The sequence below is a fragment of the Cuculus canorus genome, chromosome 1 (assembly GCF_017976375.1).
Source record: "Cuculus canorus isolate bCucCan1 chromosome 1, bCucCan1.pri, whole genome shotgun sequence".
Lineage (NCBI taxonomy): Eukaryota > Metazoa > Chordata > Aves > Cuculiformes > Cuculidae > Cuculus > Cuculus canorus.
The window spans coordinates 97,733,886-97,756,615 of NC_071401.1; the positions used below are offsets into that span (position 1 = coordinate 97,733,886).

General features: G+C 44.1%; 1 protein-coding gene across 8 annotated transcripts in view; it reads left to right on the top strand.

The window, feature by feature from the left end:
- Nucleotides 1-22,730, top strand: part of TIAM1 (TIAM Rac1 associated GEF 1) — a 191,928-nt gene that overhangs the window by 9,029 nt on the left and 160,169 nt on the right. The window contains exon 1 of one of the 8 annotated variants that reach the window (XM_054071818.1): nucleotides 18,854-18,874. The exons of the other annotated variants lie outside the window; for them this stretch is intronic. The gene's annotated coding sequence lies outside the window, so the exon portion shown is untranslated. Of the gene's footprint in view, nucleotides 1-18,853; nucleotides 18,875-22,730 lie in introns of those variants that run through there. 8 annotated transcript variants of the gene reach the window in all.

Sequence of the window (22,730 nt, forward strand, 5' to 3'; positions counted from 1 at the left end):
CTAACCAGGAAGACAGATTGTCAGCATTAAGTCACCTTTTTTTTTTTTTTTTTTAACAGCTATTTGTCTTATTTTGCTTGTAGACATTAGTGGACCTGTGTAAAAAAAATTGTCAAGACCTGTTTATTGGCAGGTATGTGTGTCGAAATATAAAGTAGTTATATGGAGTGTGGGGAGAGAGGCAGCTGAGGGACCTGGGGTTGTTTAGCCTAGAGAATATGAGGGTGAAGGGAGACCTTATCACTGTCTACAACTGACTGAAAGGAGGATGTAGTGAGCTGGATGTTGGTCTCTTCTCCCAAGTAACAAGTGATAGGACAAGAGGGAATGGCCTTAAGCTGCTCCAAGGGAGGTTCAGATTAGACATCAGGAAAAATTTCTTTACCGCAAAGGGTTCTTGGGCACTGGCAGAGGCTGCCCAGGGGGGCGGTAGAGTCACCATCCTTGGAGGTGTTTAAAAGATGGGAAGATGGGGTGCTTAGTAGTGGACAGGTACAGTTTGGCTCGATGATCTCAAAGGTCTTTTCCGACCAAGCAATTCTATGATTCTAAGAGAAAACCTTTTTTAAGGTTTTAAATGTGATGGTGAGAAACCTTTTGCACTCCTGCACCAGAGGAGGACAAATGTAGCTCCCATTTACTCTGTGCTATCTGCATGGCACGTGTTAAAAATGTATGTGTTGTGTTGAAGAAAAATGGAACGTAAATCCTGCTAGGTTTGCTTGTTACTAGTGAGATACATTTCCTCACTTGGTCATCAGTGTCTTCTGGGAAAGTCACACCGGTTGTATTAATTTAATGACAGGTCTGCTAGTGAAGTCAGTGGGTTTGGGATTTCACCCCATGACTCAGAAAACTTTGTTTATTCTGTTGCTATAGGCTGTGGGGTTATAAAAATGTGATTGCTTCGTGCTGTCAGTTTGCAAAAGGGTAGTTGTGAGGAAGGAAACTTGAGCTGACAGAATTACCTGCCAAAATAATTAAGCGTGTAGCTAAATGAATATAAAAGTGAATAGCTAAATGACTATAAAAACACCAGAAAAGTAAATTGCTTTTGTACAAACAGCTTTTTTTCTTATTTTTTGAGGTTTGCTCAAGTGTGAAGTTCCCTCTGAAAATATAGGTGAGCAATTAGCATTAATTAATTTGTTTTTAATATCTGTTAGGATGAACTGGCTGAGGATTAGTGTGGAAATGTATGCAATTTAATGAGAAATTGTCTTGCATTTTACCTCTTCCATGTGTATCTTTCCTTGGTAATTGAAGTTCAGTAACTAATGAACATGATGTTTGATTAAATGCGTGTTCATCTCAGAATAATTGACAAATGTCTTTTGGGGATCCCTTTTCCTTGCTAGCCCCCTCCTTGGCTGGGTATGCAGTCTTGGATTTTACTCTTTGTTTTTTAAAGATGTGAGTGGAGATACTAAGACACTTGTGTCCATTCCTATATTCCTCTTTGGAAAGTATTTTGCACCAAAAAGCTGGTTTTTTTTTAAATGTGTTTTGCCTTTGGTAGCAATTACTGCTGCTTGCAGTGGTGGCTTCCAGTTCAGAACAAAGCTGTTTTGTGTGCCTAGCCAGTAATAATTGTTGACAGTTGATAATGTTGGAGACCTCTCATTGTGGCCGGGATCTGAATTATACCAACTGCTACTGAACCCAAATGATAGGGTTTTAATTTTAGCTTCAGGGCTCCCATGCTGGAATATTCTCTTTCCTCTGGTAGTAAACCAAGAAAAAAAGTTGGTGTTAGAGGCCTTTTCTAAACCTACCAGGCAAGACACAGAACTGAAGTGTGGCAAAGACTGCTATATTTCTGTTCTTACTCTTGTCTGCTCTCAGACTTCCCTGGTAACACCTAGTTATCGCATCCCATGGGGCAGTTAAACTTGTTCACTGTGTGTTTAAATCTGCAATATGTATGCTAGGTGGAATATATTGAGTAAGAGGGGAATTGCAGGGGAGACTCTGCGTATCCAGTTACCAACGCAGCGTATGGACCACAAGCCACTCAAAACCCAGCCTGAGCAGCTGGAAACAGAGGCTGCTACGGCTGGCATGAGCAGCTCGACGATGAGCCTACTGGCATGGGGGAGATCTCTGTGCCTGCACCAGGGACAGCGAGTTGCTTCTGTGGACGAGGCCTTGGCTATGAGTCTTTCTTGCTTGTAGCTTTGAATGAGGTAATTGGTGTCAGCTGGGCATTTTTCAATTTATTTTCTTGGTTAAATTTTCATGAGTAGGATGGTATAATAATGAATGTGGCGTTAACAAGTATCTGGGAATGCTGTTTGCTCAGAAGTGATTAGGAGATTAAGTAATGGATTAATTGTAATTATTCTGCCAGAATCCTCCTAATGTGCATAGACACAAGGCATGTGTCCTCTCTAAAAGGGTTTGCTCATGTGGAGGTGTGAGAGGAGATTTGTGTGTTGCATTACTTTAGACAATTATTTGTTGACAATTCATGTTTTCATCCTTTCTTCCCAAATTGAAACTAGTTAGCTTTCAACTTTGAATCAGTCTGAAATTTTTACTTTTTTTCTGCGTGTGGGAATTGTTTGTTTCAGGGAAGTGTTCTTTTTCCACCACAGGAAGGCTTAAGAAGCTTGTGAGAACAATAAAACAGTTTTCCTTTGGTCATTTGTGAGTGAGTGTCTGGAAGTACCTGTTGGGGTATGAGTTGAAGATAGGCTTGAACTGGATGAATGAGGTGCTTCTTTGTGCAGCCTCCTCTTCCCACTGCGTCTAGTGGATACAGTCTCACATTATACTTCGTTTTTTTAATTCCATGAAATATATCTGTGGAGGGCTCCTGAACAGTGCCAGACCCTTCTGTCCTATGGATGAGTCTAAGACCAGGGCAGATGCTAGTGACACTTCTCCAAAGAGCTCTCCCAGCATCCAGCACTGTGCAGTTTGGGGGTTTCACAAGCCACCAGCAGTCTCTTTGTATTTAATAGCTTTTTTGCAGAGGGAGCCAAGCAATGTGTTATTTTGCTCTTCCTACGAGTGGCAGTGGCTCTGAGACCTTTGGGTGGTACAAGTCCTAAAGGTGGCCCTGACTGACATGGCCATGGAGCTCACCTAGGCGGACCATCAGTCAGGTGCCACCTGGCTGCTGCTATCCATCTCCAGTGCAACCACAACCTAAGAGTGGGGAAAAAATTATGGTTTAGACACAAGTGTAGGTTTACTTTGCTACTACCTTGGGTTTTTATGTTTCAGCTAGTTGTGTGAGCAGTGGTACTTGGGTTAAACGTCTGTGTAGCAGTTTGTGGTGACGGTGACGTTGACGGATGCTGCGGATGCTCTGGCACATGGAGTTCCATGTCTTTGTGAACATGTGTCAAGGTATCAGAGACTGCGTTCTCCAATTTACAGGTACTTAAATGCTGATTCTCCTCTCTCACTTGATTTCTGATGGTCTGCACCATTTTTTTGTGATGACTGCATGCATTTCTCTCTGGATAATGGGAACTTGAAATTTGGCAGTGCCATCATTGTGTATATCATCTGTGTTTTGGTGAATGTTGCGTGTGAAGTTTGTGATGGGTCAAGGAAAGGCTTGGATGGTATTGACCAGCAGTCATCAGTTTAGTTGATGACTAAATCCATGGTGTGGGTGGTGTTTTACTGTGCCTCAGGTCAAGGATGACTTAACATTGGATGTTAAAAGCTCCGGCAGAGCTGCAGTGGACCATTCACAGCCTTCTGAAGACAGTCACTGAAGCATGTGACCATGGAGGTACTTAGTGGTTCACTAATTACATTACTCACTTCAGCTTGCTTGGGCCATCTGTGGTTGACTCACTGCTGCGTTAAGGTCTGATGGCTGTTGATGTTGCTTGCTGAGTTCTCCCATGGCATTGCTCAGGAGAAGAGCTGGGCTTCAGCTGTCTCCTTGCCCCCTACAAATAGATTGACAAGGAGGTGTGGGACAAGCCTCCAAACACAGGGTCTGTAGGTGCTCCAAGCTTGTAGGAGGAAGCTGGGAATGAAAAAAAAATTGTAAAATGCTCATGAAATGTTAAGACTTCAGACAAAGACTGGTGGTTTACTGAGGAAACTCAATATTTTTCTGTGTTTGTTTGTCTGCTGGCAGGCAGTAGCTCTGGCTTGTGTGTAAGCAAGCCTGGCTCCTGCCAGCTGCAGAAAAGCAGAGGGACTGAAGGACAGGAAGTAAAATCTGGCAAACGTGGGAAGGCTGCTGCAGGAGGCCTCTGGTAAAAATGGCCCTGAGCAAGTGCAATTAGTGGCAGCTGGTGTGTGTGTGTGGTAGGTGAATTTCTTGGAAATTGTGGTTTATAATGTATGAATAAGATCTTCTGAAATGACAAAACCGTCCCTTGGTGTACCTTGTTTTCCATCTGTGTTAAATTAGAAAACGCTCTGTTTTTAACAAAGTGGATCTTGTTAAAACAAAAGCTGTGAATATGGGCATCCTTGAATTAAGCCGAGAAAGTAAACATACCCGTTTGGTGTCAGATGCAGTTGTGAAGCCAAATGCTTGACTTAGATGAGGGATCCCACACGTCATCCCCTTCCCTTGCCTCTTCTCGCTATCGCTGGATGGAATCTACCCTGATGTCTTCCACCTATGGCCTTGTCCAGAGAGTGAAAGGCTAGGGGACAGTGAGGGTGCATCTGGAGAATGTGATGAATCAAAGGGGGGTGGAAAAAGGGCTTGTAGGTTTGGTCAGCAGAGACTAGGTCTCTCTCTTTTTTTCTTTCTTTTTTTTTTTTTTTTTTTTAATCTGAGTGCCAAAAGTCACTCCCTTCTCCTTTCCCTTCCTGGAAAAGAAGTAAAAACAGCCTTCAGAAGGGACCCCTCAGGGTATAACAGATAAGCTTGTCTGCATTTTTGTGGCAGGAGAGGTCTCCTCTCCTTAGCCCCGACCCCATGTAGGCCCTTATCCGTGCCCCATCTGACCTCTAGTGCTCTCTGATTTTGCTGACATTTTTAAAGAGAACTGAATTGTTGGTTGAGTCCCATGAAGCCTCCTGGGGCATATGGTTGTGATTCTGGTGGGATCCCAGAATACTGGAGGGCTTCTCCTGTTTTCCCAGGTTTTGTACGGGTCTGTGTAGAGTAGGTGTGTCAGGAGGAGCACAGACCGCTGGTGGGAAGAAAACAAGTCCTCTGCAGGTGCTTTTCCTCCTGCTGGACACCTGAAAAGCTAGGTGAGCTTGCACCCTTAATTGTTTGCATACTTGCTTACTTGTTGCTGAGCTTTTGTGGCTGTTCCTGGCCTTGGCCCCTCTAGTTTGTTTTCTTGATCTGGACTTCTGTTTCTTGGGGCTCAGACATGAAATATCGGCTTGCTGGGGTGATATCTACTCTCTCATTGCCTGGGATTGTTCCATTTGAATGGAGTAGTCTTACAAGTTTAATGACTTATTTTGTTAGCACTTTGCCTGTTGCCTCCTTTAGTCCTGCAGTGGGAGCAGGAGAGGCAGCAGCAGCAAAGATGACTAAGTCCTGTGCTAAAAACCAAAACTTTCAGCTTGGTGCATCTGTAGAAGCAAACTCATTATTTTTCTGCAGAGTACCCAAATCGTCTTGAAATATGGGAGGAGAGGGGAACTGATGCCTCAGTTTGCTCTGTTTGCCACCTTATGCTGGAAATGTGGGAGGTTGTCCTTCAGCCTGGGTCTTGCCTGACCTGTTTCCTCCATCCTGGGGTGGGGAAAAGATGGGGTATTGATGGAGCTCTGTACCAGAAACAGAAAAGAGCATTTCTCTACAACGATGTAAGCTTTGGCATGTTGGCATGCGGCAAGGGTCAGCAGCAGTAGCGAATGGTTGGTTTTGCTTCCAATGGAGAGAGCCCTCAGGATCCATGCCAGCTGAAACCCTTATTGAGGTCTGTGGAAAAGGTGGGGGCACCCTAACGGGGATCATCATGTGGCAGGATTAGGAATGGCAGTATATGAAATGCCTTGGGATATTTTCCTGCTGCAGATGCTTGAGGTCTCTGGAGTTGGTGAACAACTGAATCCTAGTCTGCTGGAAGGTAATTCCTTCTTTTGATGGACAGGAGAAGGAAGAGCTCAGCATAGTGCCTCTTGGCAAGTACAAGAGGGAGTGAGCAGCAGCATAATGCAAGTGTCTCGGGCTGGGGATCCTGCTCAGTGACTTGCACAACCCAAGAGCAGTGTTCCGTGATGGCCAGCAAAAGCAGCATCCCTGGGGGGAGCTCCAGAGGCTTTGGTTTCATGCTGAGGAGCTGTGGCCAGCAGTGCGAAGCAGGTGTATCCATGTAATATCAGGTGAGGTAACAGCGTGGGTCCAAGTGGATCATCAGGCCTGTGTGAAGGGGAAGGAGGCCACTCGAGGGAGCTTACAGACCCACTCTAGCATGAGATGTCCTGTCCCTGCCAAATGGGCAGAAAGAAAGGACTGACAACACACTAGAGCTGCTGGTGCAGGCAGAGCTGGGTGAGGGGTGGGAGGTCAGAAGGATATGTGGTCTCTGAGCTATGCAGCCCGCAGGCCAAGAGCAGGCTTGTTTGTGTCAGCAGAGTCCAACACGTCTTCAGGGGCTTTCACTCATGACTGATAGCAATAAACGCTGCTCTCTTAGATCTGCCCGAATCCTTCTTGACAGAAGGAATGTGGGGGTTTCTTCCTTCTTGCCTCCTCTGCTCTTCCTTCATGCCTCCTCTGCTCCAGTATCCTCTACACATACGTATAGAAGGGGATGCATATATCCTGCTTTCCTCTGGGCCACTGGTAATATTTAGGTTTTGGGGCTGGAAAATTTCCTGCTGGGTTTTTCTGTTCGTCTTTTGAACAAGGAAGGTTCACCTGAAGCGGTATTTCAGCTTCCAGCTGCAAGCATGGTGAGTCTCATGGTGTTGTTGCTGGGGGGATCTTCTGAAGACATCTGTATCAAGCAACCCTTTTTGTACACAGACACAGTTTTCAATTGCAAGAATGCTACCTTTCATAGCTGCTGAGAGCATGCGTTGTGTTGGTGTGAGGGAAAAATGATGGAAATGATGAAGATTCAACATAATGTCTATAACAGACAGAAGTATCTCTTTAGGTCTGGTGGCTGTCTTTAACATGATGCATACCTTCTCTCAAGCAGAAGCTGGATATGGCCTTATACTTTGTACTTTTCAAGGATTTTCAAGCAAGCAGAAAGAGTCATCAAGCGTTTTGAAAGTTACCTGACAGTGTTGCCCTGCCTGAAATCTTCGTATGCTTTTTCCAGCACTAGTGTTCTCATTAGCTGATCTGCTAAGCTAAGCATCTCTTCATGTCACTAAATTATTTTCTTGGTCTCTGCTGTCAGTTGTGCCTCAGTGTTGAAACTACTTCCTTTGGAGAGTTGTGTCAAAAATCTCTTGGAGCTCAATCTGCAGAAAGAGAGAACTGGGTACAATCTGGAGGAGTTAATGAGAGAAGGCTCATACCTCAGTTGCACAGTTAGGGCAAGTGACAAGCTATGGGAGAAGAATAAGATTGGTAAGACTGAACTACATGAAGGAAATCAACCAGCACCAGCGGGTCATGATGTGGGCATGCATCTGTTTTTGAGATGAGGAGAAAATCTGTCCTCAACTTGTTTTGTTTCTAGGCCTGCTTTGGTCTTTGCGAAGAAGAATAATTTAATTGCCATTACTTTACCGTTAGCTTTAAGTGTATTGTTAGTCAGGTTTTCAGGTGTTGAGAAGACCTTTGTTTCTGAAGTGATTATGAAAATACTCTTGGGAAGACAAGAAGTTAGAAGTGTCTTCACCCAGCTTGGTCTGACAACTCTGGATTTCTTGTCATTGTGGATAGAAAGAACAAGTTGTCCCAGAGTGATGAGAGAGTCTGAAGCATTTTTTTTTTTTTTCATTTCTAGTATGTCTGTACACTTAATCTTTTCTTCATGTTACCTAAGTTTTTATTCAAGTGCAGTCTTAGCCTGAGTAATATAAGAGGGAGTTATTTCATCACCTTTCTGTGTGCCAGATTTCTGTTTCCCTCTCCCTTCCTCCTCCTCCTTCATTTGCTGTGGTCATGGACCTCTCAGCATTAGAGCGATGCATATGTGATGCTGTAGAAGCCTTCACAAAAGTGTTCTGGAGTCCTGAGTCCTCTGCCACCATTGTTGCATGCTGTGTTTGGTGAGTCCTGTTGTCTGTTTTCATGCATGTATGGCAGTCGTAATCATCTCTTTAATAAATGTTGTTACACAGAAATATTTGTACCATAAAAATACCTGATGCTAATGTACAATCTTCTCTCAACACATCCTTCCTTCCCCAAGTGCTTTGAAGCCTCCTTGAGAGGGTGGGCGGGATTGTGAAACTAAGAAAAGGTGTCTCAACCTGTTTGTAATTCAGAGGCAAGTACTGTACTTCCCTCTCTCCCCGTGAAAGACCAGCCCCTTTGCTTCATGGGGGCCACACAAAACAGGAAGATAACAGGAAAGGAGAGGCAATTGTGTATGTGTGGGTTGTTTTTTTCTTCCCTGCAGTTGACTGTGGCAAGTGAATGAATCTCTGGTCTATAGCAGTATCTAGCCACTAAAAGCTTGCATGATGGATTTTATTTAACTAGCATGAAATTTATTTAACTAGCATGAAAGATAATGTGTTGAGAAATGTCACTTGCTTCTCATCCTCCCATCTTGTGGGTTAAGGATAGGGGATGCCCCGGGGTGTCCTGGGGGCATGGGTGCAGCACCAGGCATCCAGGCATGCTGGGCTTTGGCAAAGCTGTCGAGTCTCCCAACTTGGTGCTTTCTGGTTGTGCTGTCTGATACCATAAGAAGAAAGAACCAACACATACAGGACAGGTGATGTTGAGGGGAGGATATTTTTGCTGTAATTCACTACTATGCTACTTCCCATCCTGTCTTTGCAGGAGCTGCTCTCTTCCCTCCAAACTGTACTCCATCTCCTAGTTGCTTTCCTTCCAGGGATTCTTGGTGCATTCCTTGGTGCTTCCTTCCCTCCCAATCTTTAAATGCCTGTTGAAGAAAACAGATAATTTTTTTCTTCTCTCTCACCAAGTGGTGACAGCTAAATGCTGCTGGAAAGGACTCTTTTTTGAAACATTGAAGGTGACTGCATTTCTGAAGGAATTAAGAAGTGCTGGGATCTGATCTGTCTCCCAGAGCAAGGGAAGCATATTTCTTGCATTGTGCTATTGCATATTTCAAGACTGGGATGATAATTGTTACTGGTTTGACTTGGTAGTGTATTGAGATGGACAATTTGGCTGAATCTGTAGACTTTATTGCTTCAGTGGGACACACTGTTCCTAGCTAATACAAGCTCAAAACTGAAGTCACGTTGTGCAGCACCATAAAACAAGTCCTGGCTTCATGTAAGTGGATAGGACAGTAGATATTGATGGAGTTCCTCTGGCTTGCCAAAAACCCCTTAATCTAGCCATAAATCTTGTGTGCAAGATAGATATAGCAGTGTCACTGATCAGTGGATATTTTCCTTTAAAATCGCTTCTGTAGTACTTGGTGGAATAAAATCATTTACACCTTCCTAAGCGTTTGAGGAGATTGAATCCATTTGTCCTTTGTTAACCCATGCCAATGTTTTCTGTATTTGAAATACTTTTTTTCCTAGCCAAGATTAAAGTGTTGAATTTCCCATTCTCATTTAACTTAAAAACATTTTGCATTTCAGGGGCTGAAAGTGTGTGGCATTGCCAGAGAAGATGGAAGTACCTGTAGCCTTTATTATACAGAAAACTTTCAAAAGCAAAGTAAAGTTGTATTGTGTGACTTCTTTTTTACAGAATAAGATAAAACTTGTAGAAGTCCTCAAGAGAATTTGAACACTGATACCTATTCATCATATGTACTGCTAAAGCTGCAAAGATGTCAAAGTGATTGTCAGACCCTGGGTTTCTCCTTTCAGATTCCTAAAAGGTTTGTTCTGATGTTTGGGTCTGTTTTAATCTCCCAGTCTTATCAGAGTCCCGCTGCCACTTACAGTGTGCTTTGTACTTGGGTTGTAATACCTGCTTCCACTCCAGATGCCTAAACCTACTGCTACTTTTGTTCAAGTACTCTCTTTAGTTGTTTTTTTGGAGGTGAATATAACCTGGCATACTCTCAGTACTTATCTATGTTAAAGTGGTGTCAGGCTAGGAGCCTGAAGGCCCACTGTGCTTAGCATTTCACATAAAATAGCCCCAGTCTCATAAAGGAAACACTAATGTATAATATAAACTGAAGTCTGACCATGAGCTTTTGAGGATCACAGGATGCTGCTGCCCCATGGTTCAGTTTCACCGCTTGTGGTACTAAGTAATGACCCTGACAGGGGCTGCAAGATCACTCTTACATTGTGTAATGAGAATAAGGGAATCAGCTGCTTATACTGGGTGCTTTTGTTATCTACCATGGTGAGTGAAACTTCTAGTGATACCTGGAATGCAGCTGCCGCTCCAAGTGTGGCAGCCAGCCCCAGCAAGGGCACAGGAGACTAAAAGCAGCCTCTTGCCTTGCCTGCAGCTGGTGCAGGTTTGCATGGCCCCATGGCTTTCGAGGGGGTTTGGTGCAGAGGAGCATCTGTGTGCCCTGTGGTCTCAGCGGGGCTCTTCTACAGAAGGAAATGGTTTGTGTTTTTATTCCGTGCTGCCTTTTGAAAGTACAGCTGGTGGTCCCTTCAGTTCTGGAAAGTTGGTCTTGGAAAGAGGCTACTGAGCTTCCTTAAAATAGCTAATTAATTATGAATTTAAGCTTGTCTGTATGAGAAACTAGCCAGCCTAGCTGTAACCGGATTGCTCCAGCTTGTTTTAATTGTGCTGATGCTTTAATTGTGTAGATGCTTTAATGCAGGGTTACATTTAGGAGCAGATTTTTGTCTGAAAGCTGCGGTCAGACCAGCCCGTTGTGACTGTTTGAACCCTTATTTGATGGCCAGTAGCTTTGGGACCTGCCAGCAGTTATGAATGATCCAAGTAGCAAAGGAACATTTCTATTGCTCATTCTTACTTGTCCTTGCTGCTTGTGCTGTGGATCTGAATGTCTTCGCACTGCAGATGACCCACATCGGGGGGTAATGATAATAGTATTTCATAAATATTTTAAGTCAGGAGTTACTCATGCATACAGTATTAAATTTTATTTATTTATTTTACTTAATGTTATGAGCAGGAGAGTTGAACACTCGGAAATTCAGGGGAAACCTTGTCTGCTTGTGTGCATTCATCGCAGTGGTCTTAAGTAAATTGTATGCAATTGTGTAGTGAGTTTATTTCTTTTTCTTCCTATGACTTTTATTCAGGATGTTTCCTTTTAGCAAAGAATTAATGGATTTTTATCTTTTTTTTTTACAGAGCTGCTGTGTTATCTGCAAAGAATATTTTAAGCAGCAGTTTCCTTTTTTCTATTTTCTTTATAAAAATAGTTTGTGCAGAAATAGCAGGACACATCTTTGGTGCGTGATTTTTGTTGCTCTTTTTTGCATCTCTTTTGTGGCTTTACAGAGCTGCTGTTTCTCTCCCTTCTTTGGCCAAGGTTGTCCTCTTAACTGTTAAATTCCCATTGGTGCTAACCCCTAAGTCCTAAAGCAAGAGGGACTTACTTGTGTGAGTGTCTCACTGACAGAAGAAGCTTTTAGCTTCTTTGCTGGAAGCAGCCTGGCTCTGTGACTGCATCTGCCACCTGATGGAGGAGTCCAAAAGTCTTCTTCTGTGGCTTAAGCAAGACCTCTAGTGATATTTTCCACTTTGGTATTTAGATCAAGGTTTTGATAAAACAATGTCACCACTGGGGAGGAAGAAAAATAATGTAAAAACCCCAAGCCCTACTTCTATTTCCCAGCCCTACTTTTCACTGGGAAAGTTTTTTACTTTAATGTCTTGTTTTAAACTTCGGCTTCTGAGCTCCTTTCAAATCAGATATATTGTTGAAACTGGTTTACAGTATTTGTAGAGTTTGCCACTGAATTTGCTGTGTGCAGGAGGGAATTCTTTTTTTCCACTGCCAATGAATTGCTATCAGGTTGTTTTTCCTTTTTATGAAAGAAGGTTTTCTCCAAAAGTCTAAAAGTATGAGTTCTCTACCTGGTATTTGACTTGCATTGGTAGTACTCCTAAAAAATAATGTTATGAAACAGCCTGGATGATGATTTCTCTCCTGATGTGAACAGGTTTTATATTCTTCTATTCTTTTTAATTGCCTGCTGAGGTTTCTTCTTCTTCCATGTATCTATCTAATTTTTCTTTGCATCCAGTTCCCTTTGGATCCTGGTACTTTAAGTTGGGTTAGCAACTTACTCTGCCGGTGCTGACATTGCTTTTAGAGATCTGACTAGGCCAGCTGCTCATGAGTTTAATATGGCTCTGTATGTTTGATGTTTGTGCTGATAACCTCAGGCAATTTGGGATGCTTCAACTATATAGAAATGCAGCTGAAATAAAAAGTTTTTATCCTTAGAATCATTGAATGGTTTGGTTTGGAAGGGACCTTAGACATCATCCAGTTCCAACACCCTGCCGTGGGCAGAGGCACCTTCTACTAGATCAGGTTGCTCAAAGCCTCATCCAACCTGGCTTTGAACACCTCCAGGGATGGGGGATCCACCACTTCTCGGGACAACTTGTTCCAGTGCCTCACCGCTCTCACAGGGAAGAATGGACCCACGCTGAGTGTCCAAAAGCTATCCAAGGCTGCATCGGCTGGACCAACCACAGCATTGCAGCTGCCCCCAGCCACCCCCCTGGGTGCCCTGGCATGAAGAGTGGCAGGCAGCACTCCTACAGGGAGCAAGGAGCAGTGCTCCTGGGTGCTCCTGGAGAGAGGTGGTACTGGACCTGGGAAAGGGAGAAGGGGCAGCATCTCTGCCTTTATGAGGTTACCCCACTTCTCTCTGTTCACGTGCACATGCAGGTTTTCTTCCAGGGAATAATGAGGACAGGGCAGAGGCAGATTTTACTCTAGAACAGTGTTTTATATTGCTTTGCAAGAGCATATATTTCCCGTGGGCAAAACCAAATGGTAAATACCTTTTAGATTGCAAAGAAACATTAATTACTGTAGCGTATTCTTCTCTTTAGCTCTACACTTGCCATTTTAAAAGCTTAGGTACGGTGTTTTCCATAGCTTGTGTTTGTTTGTGTGAAGTCAGAGTTATATAATTAAAACAAATGTGTTTTCCAGCCAAATGTTTTCCTTTGAATAACTACTGTCTGTAGCTGGGTAAAAGTAAGTAGTGTCTTTATTGAAGTTTTTTTTTTCTTGTTTGAAGCTTTTTTAATAGACTGTAACTAATTGGCGATTTCCAATATTATTCATCGTAGTAGTTTTGTGGTCATTGTCTGCTCTGGTTTGGAAAGGCTCATTAGGAAGAAAAGTGCTTGATCCCCAGGTGAAGAGTGGTATTTATGAAGTGTTATGTGCTCTTGGTTTGGTGAGGGTGGTTTGCAGAAGGTGTTTTTGCTGCTTTGGGCCCTGTTGCTAAGAAAAGTGATACTGATGGAGAAATTGCTTTTTTCCTGTCTGCTATGCTTCAGCAGTTTGTGTATGCGCTGCTTGGAAATGGTGGACTGTCTGGGATTTTGGCTTTCTAACTTGGAAATCAGGCAGCTCTGCTGTAGCCCCCTGCCTTGTGGAAGACCTGACCTAAAGCTCGGGGCAGAAATTAGGATAGCAGCAATATTGCGGCATTCGGACCATACAGGCAGCTCAGTGGGTCTGTGAGCAAATGGGAGCCCATGTGGTTGGAGTTATTTGGTATTAAATGAAAAAACAGACATGCAAACAAAATCGAGGTGTTCTGCATGTCACTTACTACTTGTAGTGCCACTTCTACTGTTGGTGTAAGGACTGCGTGGCACATCCATGTGTGGCTGTGTTTGTAAGCAGTCCCATTAGGTTGTTTGGTTTGTGAACCAGGAATGGGAGGTGAGGATATGTTTTGGAGGAGTGGGGTCTGATTTAAACCGGCTTTCACAAAACAGTGTTTTTTTCAGAAAGCTGTGTTGGCAAGGGAATATGGAAACATCTCTTTTCTTCCCTGCTGCCTCCTGGGAGCAGGCATCTGCTCTGACCTGCTTACCCTGCGCAGGCAAATGCCTCAGCAGGTTGGCTGGTTTGTGTCCTTGGCTGAGGAAGAGGCTAAGGAAGGAGCTAGGGCATTCCCTGCAAGAGGACTGTGTGGGAGGCATGCCTTGGCCCCGCTGCTGTGAGGACCTGCCTATGTGGCTAGGGGACAGGGACAACACCTGCCTACAGCAGCTCTCTGGAGACAGGGGCTGAGGTCTCTGTGCAGTGGGCACCTTGGACATGGCTGCAGCTCTTGAGGGTTTCAAGAAGATGTGTATCTACTAATCACAGAATGGTTTGATTTGGAAGGGACTTCAAAGATCATCTAGTCCCAACCTCCCTGCTATGGGCACCTCTCACTGGATCAGGTTGCTCAAAGCCTCATCCAACCTGGCCTTGAAATTCTTCAGGGATAGGGCATCCACAACTTTCCTGGGCAACCTGTGCCAGTGCCTCAACACCCCCACAGTAAAAATTTTCTTCCTAATATCTAATCTCAATCTACTCTTTACAAAAAAAATAATAATAGAGCTGCCATTGTGGGGCTTTTTGCTTTCTTTCATGTTGCAGTGATATTTATATGCAGTACGTCTTTTGAGATGCACTTTAGCTGTTCACTTTTCACTCTCATCTCCTTATTTTATTATGTCTCGATGCTTGCATCAATTTGAGCCACCTCTTGTATAAAATTATGTAGTTCATTCCAGCTGAAAGCCAAGAGCTTCATTCAGCTCCACTGTGGTCATCCAGCTTGCTGGAGCCACGTCATGTTGGAGATGCAGAGATAAGCTCCTTTGGGTATGGCACTGAAATACTAACCACAGTCCTGCTGGTATCTGGGCATCTGCTTAACTCTTATGCTCATGGTGTGTAAATATAGTCTGTTCATAAATATGTAAAGCCAAACATGTGCCTTGGCCTCTGGATGACTTAAACCATCAGATGCAATGTGCGATAGCCTGAACTGGAATGGAAAAAGTAACTTATGTTTTCATTCTGCCTAATGGATATGTTGCAAGAAGCAAGCTGCAGGTTGAAAAATCTGACTATTCCACAACAGTTGCACTTCTTTTGGCACTCAGTTGTATACCTCTGCATGTATGTCTGTAGGCATCTGAACTGTGTTTATAGAGCAGCTACCCATCAGGAATTCACCTGGGGTCCTACATAGCTAAAGGCATGAGCTACGACAGCCTGCGAGACATGGTTCCTTAATTGAGGTTTTGCATCCTTTGTGCGTCAGTGGCAGAAGGGGACTTGGCAGTTGGTTGGATTCACAAAGACAGCAGGTTCATGGAGATGGGCGCATGAGGAAGAGAGACCAGACGGAGCAGTTCTTCTTGTTCTTGCTATCCACATTCTCTATCTTTTCAGAGCCTGCTTTTTCAGCAACAAACATGCCTCTGCTGTTTCTTGACTTCGTGGTTTTTGTCTTGCCAAATGAAGAACTGATCCTGAAAGGCTTCTGTGGCGTACTGTGAGGAGCCTCCCCCTGTTCCCTGTGTAAGGAAAAGTGTGTACTGTTAGCATAGGCATCAACTCAGCCCCCCGCTGACTTTGAGCGAGATGTGAGGGTGCTCAAGGGGGTGGAATCTCACCATAAAACTTTCCTGTAGTTTGTGCATCATTATTTTTGGCTGTGCAGAATCAGAAAGGTCACGTATATTAACCTTTTCTTCTTTGCTTAATTTCAACATGGCTATTACCCTTTTTGCAATCTGGCTGCCTGGCTGAGTATGCCAATGTCTTGGGACTTGTCTGTTTCCTGGTCTCCTTGAGTAGCTGTATACAGACCATCTTCCTATCATCCTCTCACCGGTAGCTGAATGTAAGGGAGAAAGACCCTTTTACTTCTCTAATGGATTCCATCACTAGCTGCATCAGTGGGCTGTCAAGGGTAAGAGAAAGTTGTCTTTGAAACTGTCATCATCATCCCCATCATTGATTCAGATGATGCTTTGCTATTGAAGCAAGAAGCAAATAAACTTGCCAGAATCTTCCCCTTCTAAGTTAATGAGAAAACTTACATAACTGTAGTATATGTTACAGTATTTGCAGCAGGGCTCTCCTGTAAATACAAGGCTGGACTCAATGGTGGCATTGATCTGCAGCTTGCTCATCCTCTCTCCCTCCCTGACTCTCAGCCCCTGAAGTGAATTATGCCTTGTGTTCAGGGCAGGGCCATCTGTTTCCCTGTATGTTCTCTCTTTTACTGCAGCCTGATTTGAATGGAAAGGTGAGTCTAAGTACACATGACGAGGAGTGGCTCGTGTGCTTCAAACTGCTTGTTTTCCACCAGAGGAGCCGAGTAACAGAAAACATTAGGTTTGTAGCTGTCCTGCAAATGTGCTCCTAATGCAAGACTCCAGAGGATTATTTGGAGTACAGCAGAGGGCCATCTGAGTTTTGGGATTAATTTGGCACGTCAGACATAAATTTCTCTGGTAACTGGGCCTGAGTAGCTTTTCAAAGATGCAGAAATCTGTATTATGACTTAAAGCTGCTGCCAGATTACCTCCATCCCTCCAGATTCATGCAGAAGAGAAAGCTGTTGTTGCTATCTAGGTTTTCCTCTACTATATCCTTTTACACTGTAAATGGTAATTTAATTTCCACATTTAGAGACCTTAATTAATTATGAATAAAATAGTTTGAATGAATTTTAGAGCTGAAGGGTGATGGATTAATGGCTTTCTGGAAGCATGAGGCTGCTTTACCAGAAGGGATTCAGCAGAAGAGAGGCTGCACCAGCTTGGCTGCATTCTGCCCTGTGTGCATTCCTGCAGCATGGGGTGGGAGGAGAAGGGGAAGGATTTCCTTCCTTTGGCAACCTGGGGAGGCTGGCAGAAAGGAGAGGACAAGCAAAATGCTAGCAACCACATGGTGGGGTGTTCAGGGAGCCAGTCCACTTGAAACTACTCTTGGTAGGGTTCATTTTCATGAAGGATTCACTTCCACCTGTGTACCCTGAGCTGTGCGAGTAGAGGAGCATCCATGACTGCAGAAGACAGGGTCTAGCACACAAGGTGCACATGGAAGAAGTTGTCATCTCTGGCAGCAGCACAGGTTTTGACTGGCCTGAGACACCGAGAGTATCATGCACCTCTGCTGCTATATAGAAACGGTCTGTGCAGTCCTTTTCATTCTCCACTCTCGCTTGTGAGTGCTCCTGCCTGCTTCCTCTACTGCCACAAGCCTCCCTACCCCCTGGCAGACTCAATTGCCTGATGCTCACTTGTGTTGATTAGATTGAGGCTCCCCTTGATGCTTGGTTTTAATAGTTCTGTTGAAGTAGGAATTTGGTTCCAAGTGCATATTGTCGTATTTTATGCATGGTCAGGTTTGTTTCCAGTCCAATGGAGTAGAGCACCATGCAGATCAGTCTGGTTGTCTCTTTTTGTGCTTTTTTTTTTTTTTTCTTTTCTTCTTTTTTCTTTCTTTCGGGATCATGGGAGTTCATTGAAAAGTTTAGGCTTGATCCTCAATTCTCTGTACAGGCAAAAGTTCCAGTGATCTCAGCAGTCACCTCTGCTTTTGGCACCAAGCCTTTTGCTTGATGCCTTCAGGCATCAATTGTTTAACAGCTGCAACATTTACCGCGTGCTACTCAAATAACTCTCTTCTTCCAAGAAGCTGCCTTTTGAAGCTCTTTAAAGTTCCTTTTTTTATGTTGTTATCGTTTTGCAGAGGCTGGTGGGCCTAAAATTACTTCTGCCTTCTGTCTTCTGGCTCCCGAGCAGTGGCGCCTGTTTGATGCCTGTGTGCACACACATATTGTGCTGTCTTACTCTCCCTACTTGATCCTTTTAATTCTCAGGGACCTGCAGGGTCCCGAGCTGAGCCCAGGTTTTATACTCCACACAGTTCTAGGGCTGAAAGGGGTTTGTTTTCTTTTCCTAGAAGCTTTGCTTGCAAAAGTGAACAGTGAGCAATCCAGCTCCTAGCAGTTTTATTTGGCAAAGCTTGCTACTCTGGGTTGTCTCTAGCTTTTCCTCTGCAGAACTGGTGGAAATGTTATTATTTAATCCCAGCAGCCTTCCTGAAGTCACTGAGTTTGTGTTTCTGGCTCGTTCCCTTCCCATTCGCTGTGGGTATTTATCTGGGGTTAGCAATCCCACTGGGTGATGCTTTGGCTTTGGATGCAGGTTGGGTGTTGTGTAAGGTCTGTCTGTCTGGAGGGCAGATTGCCATCAACAAGCTTTAGTATTTTTTCATGAAACAATACTTAACTTCCAGGGGTCAGCTGGAGGTGATGGTATCATGTTGCTTGGAGTGACTGACAAGGTAGTGACAAAGCTTTATGCTGCATAACTCGCTTTAGCATCACTGAGTGTGATAAACAGTTCGCTTGGGTACTGTGCACAGCCCCGAAGGTGAGCTGAGTTAAGGTTTTAAGTCCTTTACAACAAAGTAGCAAAAAATAGTCTAAACAGAAGCGGTCAAATTACTCATGCCCCCCCTGTTTTATATGAATTCTTCAAGCTTAATGATTTGTTTTCCAGGGTAATAATTTCAGAGCATTTCTTTCACAAGGGTATAAAACAGAGGCTAGGTGAAACAAATGCTAGGTATTTGCAGAGTGCGTAGGTGATGTGGTGGCATAGGTTGACATACTACACATCTCTGCCTGTAGGCTTCTGCTGGTGCTCGGAGCAGGGTGAAAATTCACCTGTGGTGAAGATGGGCCAGGTCATAACACTTCCCCATCCATCTCCCCATTGCCCTGGCCCGTCCAGCAGGAGAGAAGATGCTGGTCAGGGGAAGACTTGGTGATGTGGAGCTCCATTTCTGTCCCCTTGCCCTGCTGTGTGTCTGGCCAGAGCCCCACTGGGCAATGGCCACCACTCCATTGGGTGAGTACTTTGCTCAGAGTCTCTCTGTTTACTCTTGATCCTCATACCTCTGTTTTTTTTGGCATGTGTTGTCCCTAGCAATCATCTGGTTACCCAAATCTTTATCTCCTTCAAAAAATATAGCTTACATTGTTCTTTAACCCACTTTGTTTCTCCTAAAACACTGGTATTGTAGCCCAGGCTGCTTTTGATGAAAACAAGATTCCTGAGAGTAAAACAGGCGCAAGCTGGAAGCCCTTACTGATTTTGTGCCTGTTTGTAATACCCCAGTACATGTTGGGCTAGGCTATTCTTTCAGTTTTCTTGAAGTAAAAAAAAAAAGCACATTTGCATAAATGTATTGAACTAATACACTAGTTACACTACACACTACATTAGTAGGTTGTATTTAAAAAAAAAAAAAACAGAAAAAGCAGAACTTTGGAGCTTTCCTGTTGGCATGTTCCTCCTGAATCATGTAACTTTTCCAGTTCCTTCTTGACAATGTGGTCGATCAGTCTTGCTTCTATTTAAATCTATAGCATTCTAACCGCTGATTTCTATAGGATAAAAATCAAGTTTCTGTAACTAACAATGACATTCCGTGGTGGTTGTTAATGAGATGCTGATACACGAGTAAAATACCAAGATGAGAAGGACGTGTTTCTCCGAGATGACATAACACAGTAAATGTTGCTCCTGTTTTTGAAGGTGTTTTTTTCAAAACAGAAAAGAGGAGAAAAAAGAGAAGGGGAAAAATAGAGGTAGGGCAGCATTCAGAGTCCTCTCTGGGAAATGGTTTGGCTGCCTGGTGTGCCGCTCATTGGACCCGTGGTTGGGTGCCAGCAGGGCACGTGTGCCGGTGTACCTTCTGATGGGGGACATGGAGAGGAAAGGCTGCAGGGCGACATAGACATACAAACACAGGCTGAACAATTTCTGCCCTCTACTTGATTAATTCTACCTGATTATTTCTAATAATCACTCTATAGGAAGTCCCTGCACTCCTGGCTGGGAGAGTAATTATATTCCCATTAGCTTTCAAAGACCAGCGTGGTTTTCCCTAATAAAACCCTGTCTGTGTTTCTGAAGGCTGTTTTTGTTCAGTGTGGTCCTTTGGGTGCCTGCAAGCGCTGGTCTGGAGGATGTCGCCTGTCGTCTGTGAGGTCTGTGAGCTGTGAGTGTTTGGCTTCACCACCCCTCTGGGGCTGGTAGGTAGGCATGGTGGGGTGTCTGCTGTCGGGTGTGCCGGACTGCAGCTGCTACAACTCTGAGATAGAATCATGGAATATTTAGGGTTAGGAGGGACCTTAAAGGTCATCCAGTTCCAACCGCCCTGCTGTGGGCAGAGACACCTCCCACTGGATCAGGCTGCCCAAGGCCCCATCCAACCTGGCCTTGAACACCTCCAGGGATGGAACAGCCACAGCTTCCCTGGGCAACCTGTGCCAGTGCCTCGCCACTCTCATGGTGAAGAAATTCTTCCTAATGTCTAGTCTAAATCTGCCCTTCTCCAGTTTATACCCGTTCTCCTTCGTCCTATCATCGCAAGCCTTTATGGGTAGTCCCTCTCCAGCTTTCTTGTAGCCCCTTTCAGGCACTGGAAGGTTGCTATGAGATCTCTGAGCCTTCTCTTCTCCAGGTTGAACAACCCCAACTCTCTCAGCCTGTCCTCGTATGAGAGGTGCTCCAGCCCTCTGATCATCTTTCTAGCCCTCCTCTGGACTCATTCCAACAGCTCTGTATCCTTCTTACCTTGAGGATTCCAGAACTGGACACAATACTCCAGGTGGGATCTCACAAGAGAGTAGAGGGGCAGAATCCCCTCCCTTGCCCTGCTGGCCACATTTCTTTTGATGCAGCCCAGGACACAGTTGGCCTTCTGGGCTGCAAGCGCACATTGCTGGCTCATGTCAAGCTTCTCATCGACCAGAACCCCGAAGTCCTTCTCTGCAGGGCTGCTCTCTATCACATCATCCCACATCCTGTATTGAAACCATGGATTACCCCGACCCAGGTGCAGGACCTTGCACTTGGCCTTGTTGAACCTCATGAAGTTCTCACAGGCCCACTTCTCCAGCCTGTCCAGGTCCATCTGGATGACATCCCATCCGTAAAATGGAAGTGTGACTCCCCAACAGGGCAAACGTAAGCTGTGCTGGGATATCTGGCACTTCGTCTCTATCTTCTCATGGTGGCAGCTGCACAGAAATTTGTTCAGAAGCAGGAGGCAATTGGTACTGCAGGTCACAAAGTGTGCGAGCTGTGTCAGGGCTGCAGCAAGGCTTTTAGAGGTTTACATATCTAGCAAAGTGGCACTGAATGATACTGCGCTTTCAATAGAGTTGCAGGTTAATCTTGTTTCCGGTGCTTGCATCTCTACCTCGGATCTTTTCACAATAGTCTCAATACTCATTACTTTGACTTTTGGCCATTTCTAAACTAGCTTTAAGAAGTACCTGGAGCAAAAACAGATCGCATAGCAACGCGCCTCTGCTGAGGGCTGCTGGAGAATGGGTCAGTGATTAACAATTATATACAATTGAGGTTAAAAATGCAGGGCAGTCTGCAACATTGCCGCTCTGACGGCTGGAGTATTTCACTGTTACAATGCTGGGATTTATGGTGGTGGTAAGTACATTTATACCAGTTGTAGTTCTGACCTCATGAACATGATGATTCAAGACTTCAGTGTTATAAAATTGGACTGAAGCCTCTTTTCTTTACTGGTATATTAAAAGCATTAAATAACCATTGGATGAGTAACACAGGCATGATCTATGTTTTACATATATATTTTTTTTCCTGAGGCTACAGGCCTTTCCCTAGCCATGTGACTTCCCAAACAAGCAGAAATAGATCTGTATAGGAGAGTGGAAAATGCAAAGTCTAGCGATAGAGCAGAAATACAGAGGGAAGGTGGGTTTCTGGTTTTGGTCACCCACCTGAATGCTGATGCACTGTTCCTACAAGCAAGGAAACAACAAATGCCACATAAGCTTGATGAATATATTTTTCTGAGCTTTGTTTTGGCAACGTGATCATTTTCTTAAGTCCTTGATGGTCCTTTGGTTTCTGGATTAAGAGATCCTTGGCAGCTTTCTCCTTTCACAGTATAGGAAAGGATGTGGCTGAGTTGTGATTTCATTTACCCCAGTAAATGTCCCAGTACTTATCATTTCTGCATGAACATACAGTGAGAATATCAATCATTAAAACAACACTCCATCTCTTAGATGTTTTTATAGCTCTGGCAGTGAAATCAAGGCTGTTTTGCCAAGTCATTTACTTTAATTGTCTAATCAATTTCTAAAGGCTCTTGCTTATTTGCTTCTTTGTTTAATTAACCCTTCTTTTCAGCCTTATCCCTCCCAGTCATCATCCCAAATTTGAGAAATAAGGATCAGCTGACAGTCCCTCTTAAGCAGTCAGGGGAAGTGCTGAAATCCAGGAGCCCTGACTACAGGTGATTTATGTTCCTAAGGACTAATCTTCCATCACTGTCCCAAGCTAACAATGTCATGGGCAAGCGGGCAGCTCTTTTCCTTCACTCCCTTGACCTTTTTTTTTTTTTCTGGTTCCACTGAATAGGCTTATTCCCTGCCAACTTAAAATAAACCAAAACATATTTATTTTTAAAAGAAACCTTCCAGGCTAGTATTACTCATCTTCTTACTCACCTGCCACTGCTGGTCAAGGAGAAAAATCATCGTAATGTCCCTTTCCACAAGAGTAAGAGGATGTCTTAATTAATGTTTTCCTTTCTTGGTTTTAATCTTTAAATATATTTTACTATCATGAGCTCTTTATGGCTTCTGTCTGCCAGACATGGGGCTAAGTGGTAAAATCCATACTTGAGACTTTGCAGATGCTTTTT